The 12,866-nt window shown below is 37.6% G+C and overlaps 1 pseudogene; it reads right to left on the reverse strand.

Annotated features, from left to right (window-relative positions):
- Positions 1-4,328: 4,328 nt before the first annotated feature.
- On the reverse strand, positions 4,329-8,754 carry LOC123797635 (nucleoside diphosphate kinase B pseudogene; annotated as a pseudogene).
- Between the last annotated feature and the right edge of the window lie 4,112 nt (positions 8,755-12,866).

The following is a 12,866-nucleotide window of genomic DNA, read 5'->3' on the forward strand; positions in this document are numbered from 1 at the left end:
TCCAGGGCCGGCGCGTCTCTGTCCTTTGTGTTTCTAACCCCGCCAGCCGCCAGCCGCCCCGCGCGCGCTCCCGGATCTCCCGGTCTCAGACTGGATCCAGTGAGCGCACCGGGATTCCGGGGTTCCGCGAGATGCCTGGTGGCGCGCGCACCCGGCTCACGGTCTCAGTCTGCTGTTTTGCGGGTGCCGTCCACGAGCCCGCCCGCTCCCCCGTGCAAGTGGCTACCGCTTCCCGGCGCCCGAACGCGGTGGCTCCCTCCCCCTTCCGTTTATCTTCCGATATCTGTGCACAGTTTCATGGCTCCCCGCTTCGTACCTCAATACTCAGCGCTGGAGATGTTCATTTGTAGAGATCCAGATGCGTCTTCCTGCGTCTCAGGCTGGTTCCGTGGTTGTTTAGGCTGGTCTGGTACCTATCCAGCTCGACTCGGAGGACCGGCTGAAAACGGTGTCTCCTACTCCTCCGCCATCTTAACTCCTAAAGTTGATTTTTTATCCTGAGTATCATCACTAGCCATTCCCAAATTACTCTGGTTAAGGTATTTTGAAGGTATGTGTCCTGAAAAGAACAAGGTGCTTGAATTTTGTAAGGGCTTTTTGCTTACAAACTGAAAATTAAGACAGTCTGTCAATTCATTTTGTTTCTCATTACCTCTTTTGACGTAAATGTTCTTTCAGTTGAAAATTTCTGTAGTACTTCACTGGTTATAATAAACCTGTAAGTACTTGGTCGTTATTTATCTATTCCCTCTTATAATTTTTGCCTGCATGTCGATCATGGGAACATTTTGATCTCAATCAAATTGTGTTAGGATATAAAGTAAAATAGGTTGGTGGGAAATTTGGATTCTAAGGGATATTATTTGACACTTAAGATATAAATTTCAACCCTGTCTTTCTTCTTCAGAGGATTACTGATTCAGGGAACATTGTTCTTACAACTGTTAAGTCAAGGTTCGTGCTGCATTTTAAGTTTTATATAAGGGATTTAAGTTTATCTGTTGCAGAAGTTATATTAAAAAAACTAAAAGGACCACATTTTCTTTAAAATGGTAGAAATGGTTCTAAGGTATGCTTTATAATTTATATTATATATAAATTGCATATATACATATAGATATATTTATAAATGTAAATTGATATTCTTTGAAATCTTTCCATTTCTTCTGTGGTAGACTTTCCTTAATTATGCATTTAAATATCCACTTTCTCTTGGACTCTCTGTAAGAAAAGATGGGCCCCCCTTTTGCTTGCCTTCTTGTTCCCACATGAGGGACATGGATTAACACTCCTGTCCTCACTCTCTCCTCCATGGGAGGAGGAGTGAATGATTGGATTGATAAACTGGGGAGTAGGAATTGGGCTTGTGAAGCTAAGGCTTTTCTATTCTTGGTATTTGCCTGCACCTCATAAATAATTCTTATTTGGGTGGGCTCTGTAGGGTGGGGGGGGGTGCTTGTAGTTCTCAAGAGTTGACTGTAAGTGGGATAAATGTCTAACTTTGGGATTTGGTGTTAAGAAGTTCTCATGGTTACCTGATTGAGCAATGTTCTCCAATGGTGCTATCACGTACACTGATTTTCCATTTCTCCTCTGCCTGACTTCTTTGTCTTTTAACTGATTCTGAATTCAGGCAAGGAAGCATTGCTCTTCTTCACACCCTAACCATCTATCCCTCTTGAACCACCCCCACACTTTGCTCACTGCTGCAGACGAACAGTGCTTCAACACCTGGTTATCCTGTCTGACTTTCATGTTCTTCCTCTCCTGATTGAAGTGGGAGGTGGGGCTGTGCACCTATATTTTTTGGAAAACGGCACATATTTTTTGGTGTGCTCCAGGTTAATGAAGATATTGGCTTACATCAGTTATATTGATTGCATATATTCTTCAAGTTTGCATTTATAGTTTTATTTATGATTTTTTGAGATAAACATCTGAAGTTGACTAATAAAGGCTATTCATCTTTTTTTATCCTTTCCCACTTTTATCCTCGCCCATCCTAGGAGCTGAAAATTATCTTGTTGATTCTTAGTGTTTGAATTTTAAGGTACGTTAGGTAAAAATCACTACAAAAATGATTGATGACTATTTGCATACTGTTTCAAAAGCCTTAAATTGTACAGAAACATATTTACTAAAACACGAAAATTCTCCATTGTTAACTTTGCATCCTTATATGTAATGATTGAGGACAATTTGGTATAGGTAGATTTAAATTTATATTCCTCATTTTAATTTTAAAAATACACATTGCTTAGTAACTTTTTAAATTTAATGTATCTTCGTGAAACCATGCTTACAGATCTATCTCTTTTTGATAATGGCTTAGGATTCTATAGAAAGGACTGATTACATTTTATCTAACCATTTCCCAATAGATAGACTTGAGGTTTCTGATTATGTATCATTGTGAATACTCCTGCAGTGATCATCCTTGTACCTGTTATCTTGTTGCTAACTTGTGTGAGTATAGGCTTTCTTCTCTAATACTATCAATGAACTCCTGAAAAACCTTACGTTCTTTGAGATAGGGCAATTAAGATACCAGGACATAAAATAGGGTTTTGGCAGACCACTTAATCCCTACACACCTTTGAAACCAGACAAGCAACAAAAACAAGTTGGTACTTGGGGAGATTGTGTGGACTTCCCAGCCAAGAGAGCTCTGTGTGCCTGCAGGCTGGCACGATGGATATCAAAAATGTAAAAGATCACTAAATGTAAATGCTGATAGGAGCATTACCTGTGTAGATGAAGCGGCGTCGTGAGCTGGGTAAGTGCTGGGTACGCTGTCATTGGGAGAGTGAAATAGGATTGAGGGTGAGCCATCATGGGAGAAGCCGGGGTACAGGTGCTGAGTTTTGATTTTCTAAAAAAAAGAGCTGAATGGGAGTCCTGATACTACTGCATCAGCCCGGCTGTGAACTTCTTCTTTTTCTCCTCAAAGTTGTTATTTCTACTCATGCTTTCCCTGCTTCCTTTGCCTGGAAAAAATAATGTACAAACCTACACAACTTATCTGTGATATTTGCATCCATCTCCTTATTTATGAATCAAATATGAGTAATTCATATTCGAGAAACATGGGCTGAGGTGAAACAGACTGTGTTTATGAACCATATGTTCCTGCAAGTGGAATAATTGGGTCAAAGGCAATGCATGCTTTGTGAGGATTCTGACAAATTGTTCCCCAAAAGGATGATAATAATTTACTATCACAGAGTATGAGAATGTCAGGTTTTCTTGTATTTTTTTTTTGTATTTTCACTAGCACTAGGTATGATTGAGCTTTAAATTTTTTTGATCACCTCGTTTTACCCATCTGAATTGAAACAGATTTCATTATTGTTTTCATTTAGATTTCTAGATAAATAGTTGACCAAGTTTTTCATAACATTTTTAAAATTTGAATCTTTGTTCCTGTGAATTATTTGTTGATATTCTTTGCCTACTTTTATATTGGGTTGTTTGCTTTCTCGTTTGTGGTTCATAGAAACTTTTTAAAAACAGTGTATAGAAACCATGTACCCATTAAACATTTTGAAAAAAATTTATCAGTCTTTTGCATATAATTTAACTTTACATGTGGTTTCTTTCCACATGAAAGTTTAACATTTTTCTATGATCAATTCTAATTTCTCTCTTGTGGTTCTAAACCTCTGACTTGTTTAGGAAGAACTTTCAAACCCCTGTATTATTAACATATTCTCTCGTACTTTTATTTATACTTTTCAAGTGCTTTTGTATTGTTAAAATTTGAATCCATATGGTACTTATTTTTATGTAAGCTATGCAGTACCAACCTAATTTCGATTTTTTTTTCTCAATTCATAGTCAGTGGTCACAGTGTCATCCTTTCTCCACTAATTCATGAATATGTATAAATCTAAGTATACACTATTAAAGTGATCTAGTTCCCCATCGCTGCAGTGTTAAATCTTCCCTGCTGCTGGTGATGGTGGTAGTGGTGGTGGTGGTGGTGCTTCTCCTCTCCTATCCGCTTTTCTTTCTTCTTTTCTCCAGGTTCCAAAAGTTTTTTTTTTGTTTAGTTTTTTTTTTTTTTTACGATTTTATTTTTTTAAGAAATCTCTACACCCAACATGGGACTTGAACCCACAACCCTGATATTAAGAGTCACATGCTCCACTAACTGAGCTAAAAGGTTTCTTGTTGTTGTTGTTGTTGTTGGTTTTTTTTTTTTTTTTTTTGTAAATATGCTTTAGAAAAGGATCATTGATCCTGTTGCTTCCAAATTAGTGGAATGAAGAGTTGTGTCCAGGGACACATCAAGTGATGTCCAAGCAGACAGCTGCTTTGTCAACCTCTTATTTATGCATCCAGTCATAAGGACAAGACATGTAGTCAACCAATTCTTAAGGCTTAAACCATTGGCTGATTTCTTCTTCAGGACTTTTTACTGAATCACTACCATGAATGATGTCCCTGTCAACTTGAATACAGATGTCCCCCAGAATGAAGCCTGGCTTAGAATCTGCTAGATTAGTCGCCCAACTTTCCCACATCCAGGCCATCCCACACCATGGCCACAAGCAGCTCTTAGTTCCAACCAGCTCTAAGAAGAAAGAGATCAATATAGTACTGCTTCAGGTGTTCCTCAGAGACCCAAAGGAACCTCATGGTCACAAGATGGCATCCCTTTTGCATCAAGATATTAATGATCTCTCCTATGAGATCTTAGTACCCCTGTCTGGTTTGATTGTGATGAAGGTGCATTGGGTGTTGGTTATGATATGAGCTGGCGGGGGCTGGGTGAGAGCTGTGCTGCTATGCCAGAGCCCAGTCCTGGAAACTTCTTCTTTTTTTTTTTTTTTCCAAATCAAAGTTTTGTTTTGGCTACTTGTAAGCTTTTTTTTCCCTGAAAGAATGTTAGAGTGACAAAGACACTTTCCTTCACCAAACTTTGGTCAGGCAGGCTCTTCTGAGCCCCGTTCTGGACTAAGTCTTGACCTTGGGCATCCATCACCATGTCTGCAGAGTTGGGTCTTAGCAAGTCTCCTGCTAAGTCAGTGTAGAGAGACCTTTTATGCTTACTAGCTAATCCTCCAGAATATCTGAACAAATTTCTCACCTCCACATTGCTCCAACTTCAATATCTGATCACCCTGGCCTTCAGCAAGAATCCTGTTAAGTCCGTTTAGCTAGAATCTCCCTACACTTGATGTCTTCTCTTGGTAATTTCTCATCCATTGACTACCTCAAAGCTATAAATCCACTTGTTCTTGTGGTATTTTGAGCTGAGGCCAAAGTCTCTTAGCTGCTGCAAAATCCCCATTTCAGTAATCCCTCTTAAATAAAATCTTTTTTTTTTAAAGATTTATTTAATCATTTTAGACACAGAGAGAGAGAGACACACACACACACACACACACACACACACAAAGAGACACCATGCGTGCACATGCATGGGCAGAGGGCAGAGAGAGAGGGAGAGAGAGTCTTAAGCAGACTCCACACTGAGCACTGAGCCTCACACAGCTTGATCTCATGACCGGGAGATCACAATCTGAGCAGAAACCAAGAGTCAGGTGCTTAGCCGACTGAGCCTACCAGGCACCTCTTGAATAAAGTCTTAATTTCCATTTTTAACACGTGTCAGAATAATTTTTTTCTTTAACAAGTGTCAGATTTCATAAATAATCCTTGGGTTTTAACTGGCTTTAATTTTGAGAAGAATTGATGTATTTAATATTTGATTCTTTCTTCAAGAAACATGGCCTGTATGTCTATTTCATTAGGTTCTGAGGACTTGCTTTACCTTTTTTAAAATATGTGTTAGAAGTCTTTTATTTTGGGGCATCTGACTGGCTCAGTCAGTAGAGCATGTGACTCTTGATTTCAGGGTGTGAGTTCGAGTCCCACATTGGGTGTAGAGATTACTTAAAAATAAAATCTTTAAAAAAAAGAGAAGTCTTTTACTTTTGTAGTTCTGGGATATACGCCTACACATGCACACACAGGTAAGTAGTTATAAGCTTTAGACACACCAGAAGTATTACAAACTCACAAAACACATAATTCAAAACTTTATTTGAATTTCCTTTTTTCAAAAAAAGGTTTTATTTATTTATTTATTAGAGAGAGAGAGAGAAAGCATGTGCGAGTGGGGGGGAGGCGGGGTAGGGTGAGGGAGAAGGACAAGCAGACTCTGGGCTGAGTGCAGAGCCCCACATGGGGCTTGATCTCAGGACTCTGAAATCATGACCTGATCCAAAACCAAGAGTCAACACTTAACCTACTGAGCCACGCAGGTGCCCCTTGAATTTCTTTACATTTATTTCGTGAATTTAAATCATAAATTTTAAATTCTTTTTAGCCAATGTGTCCCAACTTCAATGAGAAAGACTAGAACAAAATTAATAATTTATGATTCAGAAAGTTGAATGTATATACTGGAAATGTAAGTAAATACTTTTAAATTTGGGGGGTGGTAGATTTGTAGAATCTATACTTCTGATGTTATCAAAGCTTAGAACTGCACCAAGACATTTGAACACTTTGTCTATGAATTTTGTATAATTTATGCTAGATGTCACTTAATGTAAATTCCTTACCAAAAAGAGAACATGTCATTGTAGATACATGGGAAAAGCTTTTATTGGTATTTTGTCTTGAAAGTAAGACTAAAATTTAAAAAATGGAATATTTCTCTTAATTTTATCCAAAAAAGAAGTATCATTTTTAACTGCTCTTATTTTGAGCCTACTAAAGAATGAATCGAGAATGTTTTCCTGACAAAATTATATAAAAGCATGATATGAAATCAATTATTTCACATTTGACTTTTATAGCAGAATCCTAAAGCAGAACGCTTCTGCTAATGCATACAAGCTCTGTTTGCTAAACATTTTCATCTAAAAACCATTTTGTTTGAAGTCTTCGTTTTGTTACTATGCTTCCTTCTCTTCTTTAAATTGCTAATTTTGAATAGCCTGGTCTGTGACTTGTGTCATTCCCCAGATCACTTTAATGGACTTCATGCAGTGTTCCGAAGTTTACATGATTTTCATTTTCATATTGCAATTGATTTACATTGCATTTTTATTGTATTATTTGAAGTCGTAGTTGATAATCAGTAAGAGACTGACTGACAAATAATTTAGTTTGACATGCGGGGTAGATATTTCACTTAAGTCCAGTGACTAATTTTAAAATTGAGCTATTAAAATAGACTATTTTAATGTCCGCAGTTACATCATAACGACTATATTTTTCTCTACCTAACCTGGCAACTGTGGGGACTCAGAAAACTTCTACTTAGATAAGCATCATACCCTTTTATCATGCAAATATGATTGTCTTACGTATTTTCAGTCGACTTCCTTTTTTGTTATGTATTAGATATCTTTCCACATTAGGACCTATGGATATATTTTACTCTTTTACCTGGTGTGTATGTTTCATAGCTTTATCTAGTCTTCTGTTGGTGGAAATTTAGGAAACTTCTGATTTTTCAAAAGTACAGTGAAAATTGTACATAGCCCTTTTTTTTTTTTTTTTAAGTAACATGAGACTATTTCTCTCAAACAAGTCTCAAGTGGATTTGCTGGGTTGAGATGACAGCTATTTTACACGTTAATATATTTTATCAATTTGTACTCCTCAATGTATTGGCCAATGACACACTTTTGTGGATGGTATCTGAGCTCTCTCTATCATTCTTTGTCCAACTCTTGAAAGTTTCAACTTCTTTTCTGCCAACCTGATGGACAAAAACTGGCATTTCATTGCTGTTTTAATTTGTGTCCCCCCACTAATGGGCAAGGTTGTGTGCCTTTTTGTATGTGTGTTGCTATTTGCATTTCCTCTCTTGCTGATATCCTCAGCATATTTTTTGCCCTTGTTTCCCGTTTAATTACTCAACTTTCTCTTCTTGACTTATAAATATCTCATATATTCTAGGTAATAGACTTTGGTCTCATCTACATTGACATGTATTTTCTACTTTCTGTTACTCACCTGTTCATTTAATGTATTTAATGTTGATATTGCCTATGGCTTTTGAATTTGGGGATGTTAAGAAGGCTTCCCTATCTCTGACTGTAGTTCCTTCTAGTGTTTTTCTGGTTTTATTTTTAACAGTTTTACCAACTTCTTAATCCCCTGGAAATTTGACTTTGCAAAGTGTGAAGCAAGGAAAGCCCGTGGGCTCTACCTTTACAGCACGTCCAGAATCCTTTCCTTCTTTCCTCCGCTACTCCTCTGGTTCAACGCACCAATTATTATTATGCATTTATTTCTGCAGGGCCGCCAATTGATCACCTCATGGGGACACTTGCTCTTGACAGTCTACCTACAGCACAGCCACCAGAGTAATCTTTTACGAAGGTAATATAGCAAGAGCTGCTCCTTTTACTCGAAGTAAAACCGACGTCTTTAAAATGGCTACAGTCCTCTGGCTCTATCATTTCCAACCTGTCTCTTAGCCCTTCGCCCACCTCTTCTTCAGTCCCTTGCCATCTTCGAGAGCACACTGGCTCCGACTTGTACACCACCTGCAGATTCCACACCACCTGCAGATTCCTGCAGACCGCAGTGGCTCGCCCTGGCCCACGGGCCTGGAGCCGGGTTGTTGCTGTGGCAGCTGTTGCTGCTTTAGATTGATGCCCCCCCCCCCCACCCCCGTGTCTGCTACGCGTCAGCCCTCTTTAACGGATGGGTACAACTTCCCTCTTACCTCCCGTTTTCAGGTTCCATGTTGCCACTGACCTTCAATGGGCCCTGGCTCTCCATTCTACTAGGCACCCACGCATGAGCAACTCAGGTGGGCCAGTTCCTAAATGATGAAGTTTGATGAAAGGGGGATGGGAGAGAGTGGGTAGATTCTCCCTTCTCCCTCGTGTCGGAGGCAGAATAGGTTCATGCGATGTCTCTGAAAATGTCTTGTGTACTAATGGAGCAGTCAGGGTGCCAGAAAGCCGCGTCCAGCTCCATAATGCTCTGCCTCAGTTCGTTCTATCTCGCCCTCTGTTTTACTCCATTTTCTTGGTGCTCCTTCTTCCCTGGAATGTATTTCCTAATAAAATCCTAGTAAAAACACATTTCCATCACAGTCTGTTTTCTAGAGACACAAGACTAAGACAAGTCTATTTTCAAATGTCACATTTGCACTGAGGTCTATCCTAGGCACTGATTCACAGCCCCGACCCCACATCTCCCTGACTGCTGCGTTTATTACTAGCTCACACGTGATTTACTTAATCATCATGTTTTTATTTTCATCTGTTCTCCTTCCCCAGACTAGAAACTTTATTATTATGGTTATTATTTTTATCTTCTCTCCTTCCCTAGAGTAACAGTCTTAGGCCATAGAGAAGCAAACATCACGGTCTGTTTTGTGGACAGCTGCATCTCCCGCACTTAGCACAACGTCGAACACACAGTAAAGCCCTCCATCAGTATCAGTTGAATGAACGGAAGAAGGAGTGCTGGCATTAATGCTATTGACTAAATATAACCACCAGCACCACTGCAATGCATCTGAACTTGTCTCTACTTCTTTATATTATTAGTTGCAGGTTAAAGGTCTGACGTGGTGGGAGCACCTGGGGGGCAGTGCTTAACAGTCTTGCCCCCATCAGTTTCTAGAAAGCTTGCTGTCTTCTGTATTGGGCAACAAGGCCCCTCCTACTAGGAATCAAATAATGGCTGGGTTCCCAAAAGGACAAGTCAAAAAAGAAAGAGAGAGGAAAACAAAGACAAACATTCCTTACAGAATTGCATTACACTTATAAATTAATTTAGAGTGCTTCATTATAATGTTGAATATTCTCTCCAAGGGTTTGCTAGGTGCCTGGGTGGTTCAGTGGTAAAATTCTCACCTGACAAGAGCATGCTAAAACCCTTTATTATTTCGGTCTCCTTCTTAGGTTATTCTGATTTTTGGATATATAGTTTCACATATCAGTTGTACACATTTCTCCTTACATTTATTTTTAGATAGAATTTTTCAAAACTAGTTTGAATGGATTCACATTTTCTAATTGATTGTTTGGTATATACCACCACTATGTTTATTTCCACAGTCTTTTATATGTATCTTCCTTGCTCTATCATCGTTGGTCATTTTTTACATTTTAAAATCATGTGTCGTTTTTCACATTTAATCATTAAATTTATTTGGGATTTTATGTATAGCATTTAGTGAAGATCTAACTAAATTTTACTTTTCCAAGTGCTCAGCCAATTGTCTAGGTCTTTATAGCTGGGTATTCCTTTTTTTCTTTTCACTAATTTATGGTCCAATTGACCATTCACTAAATTATTTTGTACACTTACACTTGCTTCTAGGCTAGTTATGTCTTATTATTCCCTTCATCCCCATTCCTCAACTGCATGGAGAAATTTATTCCCTTGACTGTGTGGTCTTTACGTGGGATGGCTGAAGTGCCTTCAGAAGAACTAAAAATAACAAGCTGGATATTTCCAAGGGCAGTTACCTCAACATATCTGACTGGCACCTGGCAGTCTTCCTCTATTTCCTATCTCAGTTATTAATACTGCCAGACAGCCAGTTGCTCTGACCTGAAACTTAAGAATAATCCTTAAATCCTCATATCCGGTTAGCAAGCAAGTTTTACGAATTCAGTCTTTCAAATGTCTCCAAAACATTTTCTCTCCTCCCTACTGACAACTGCATTCATTGGAGTCCTGTGTTCTGTCACATCTCAGCTTAAGTGTCACCTCCTCAGAGAGGGTTTCCTGACACCCCATTTAAAGAAAACTTTACCTTACAGTTACCATTGTATCACCTTGTTTGTTTTCTTCATAAGTGTTATAACAATTTGTAATGACTCATTTAAAACTTTTTACTTAATTATTGTTTGTTTCTCTACTGGAATGTAAGTGCCATGACAGCAGGAACTTGTCTTCTTGTTTTCTGCGGCAGACAGAGTGTCAAGTTTCCAGCCTACAGCAGGCATGATATAATAATTTATTGTGAGAATGAATGAATGACACGATGTCCTCTTGTTATAAGGTTCATTTGCTTCCACTTTCCTTACTCATTTTACCAAACATCCACACTGATAGAATTTTTTTTTTAAAAAACAGAGATCTATCTGAGCATGTTAGTTCCCAGCTTAAAAATTTTCAAAATTTTCAGTGTCTTCTTAAGTACAAGATAGATATTAATTTTCTCAGCCTATAAAGAGTGATTGAATTATTTTAAACTATTTTAAATGAGGCTTTGAGTAGAACTGAGTGTCCAATATTAGGCCAAAATCTTAAAATTCATATTTGGTCTTACATTCTGCATTTAAAAACTCTGATTCTTTGTAGAGTTTTAATTAAAAAAATATAAATTTGTATAGATTATGTCTCTCCTTTCTTCATAGATGTTTTTGACTTAATTTTTTCCCATATGTAAAATTCTATTTTTTCAATTTCCATGTTTCTTTTTTTCCATTTTTTAACTTAAGTTGTTATTCTTTTTCTATATTTTAGAAACTTAACAGTTAAACAATATCCTTTTCTAGGTAGAGCTATAGAAAGGCCATAGCCTATGGGGTTGGTTTCTCTCTTGCTCTTCTCTTTTCTACAGATCACATGTTTGTGTGTGGCAGTTATCCAGGAACTTACATTTTAATATTTTTTCCTCTTTAAATAGAAATAATTTAAAAGTCATACACAATTGGCATTAAAATTATGAATTGGCCATGTAATCCATTTTTAATAGCTTTCTGTATTAGTTTGGCCCTATAATATATTGGTTTTTTTTAAAACTATGAAGTTTAGGGGTGCCTACGTGACTCAGTTGGTTAAACATCCAACTCTTGGCTTTGGCTCAGGTCTCAGGTCATGATCTCAGGGTCGTGAGATGGAGCCCTGTGTCAGTGCTCAGCCGGAAGCCTGCTTGAGATTCTGTTTCTCCCTCTCACTCTGTCCCTTCCCCACTCTCTCTCTCTCTAAAATAAATTAAAAAAAACAAACTATGAAGTTTAATGATACAAATTAATTCCTTCTAAGGTAAACCACAAAACAGTATTTCTATTTTTTCTCCTTTTATAATGAGTTTTTTTTTTTAAAGATGTATTTATTTGAGAGAGAGAGAGAGAGAGGACATGAGCAGGAGGGGCAGAGGGAGAGGGAGAGAGAATCTGAAGCAGACTCTGTGCTGAGCATGAGATCTGACCTAAGACTGGATGTCATAACCTTGAGATCACCACCTGAGCCAAAACCAAGAGTCAGATGCTTAACCGACTATACCACTCAGGCACCCCTCTTTTTAGAATAAGTTTTGATAATGTTATCTTGAATTATACTCTGTTCTTAACAGATCTATGCTGTTTTCACTTACACATTTTCTTTTTAAATCAGTTTTAAAAAATATATAGTCAAGATACCCTTTTCTTTGTGGGGTAGGAAATTTCCCTCCTTGCTAATTAACTCTCTAATTTTCTGACCTTAATCCTACTTTCTAGTATAAAATGTTCCCACATTGATTGCAATCCAGTACTTTGTGATTCATTACTTAGAGAATGCATTTTGGTAAATAAGTCCCTAGTTTGTTCATAAATTGTGCTAGTCTTACCCATTATTTATAAGGTCAATAATAAATTAAATAATCTGACATAATTCTATAGTTAAGTAAAAAGATTAATTGGGTTAACCACATTATTTTTTTTCTTTCTGTTTTTGGTCTTGTTGTATTTTCTTAAAGTACAGCTTGTGAGGAGTATTAAAGTATAATTTGAAAAAAAATTTAAAAACTGTGATGTATTTTAAAGGCCATATGATTAATATGAACAGTACTAGAATAGTCTCAGGCTATGATCTTCAAAATTGTTCTAGCTCATTACATTTCTTAAATCATTGGGATAAATTATCATTATATATGTATCTAG

The sequence above is a fragment of the Ursus americanus genome, chromosome 11, assembly GCF_024610735.1.
Source record: "Ursus americanus isolate L20-20 chromosome 11, mUrsAme1.1.p, whole genome shotgun sequence".
NCBI lineage: Eukaryota > Metazoa > Chordata > Mammalia > Carnivora > Ursidae > Ursus > Ursus americanus.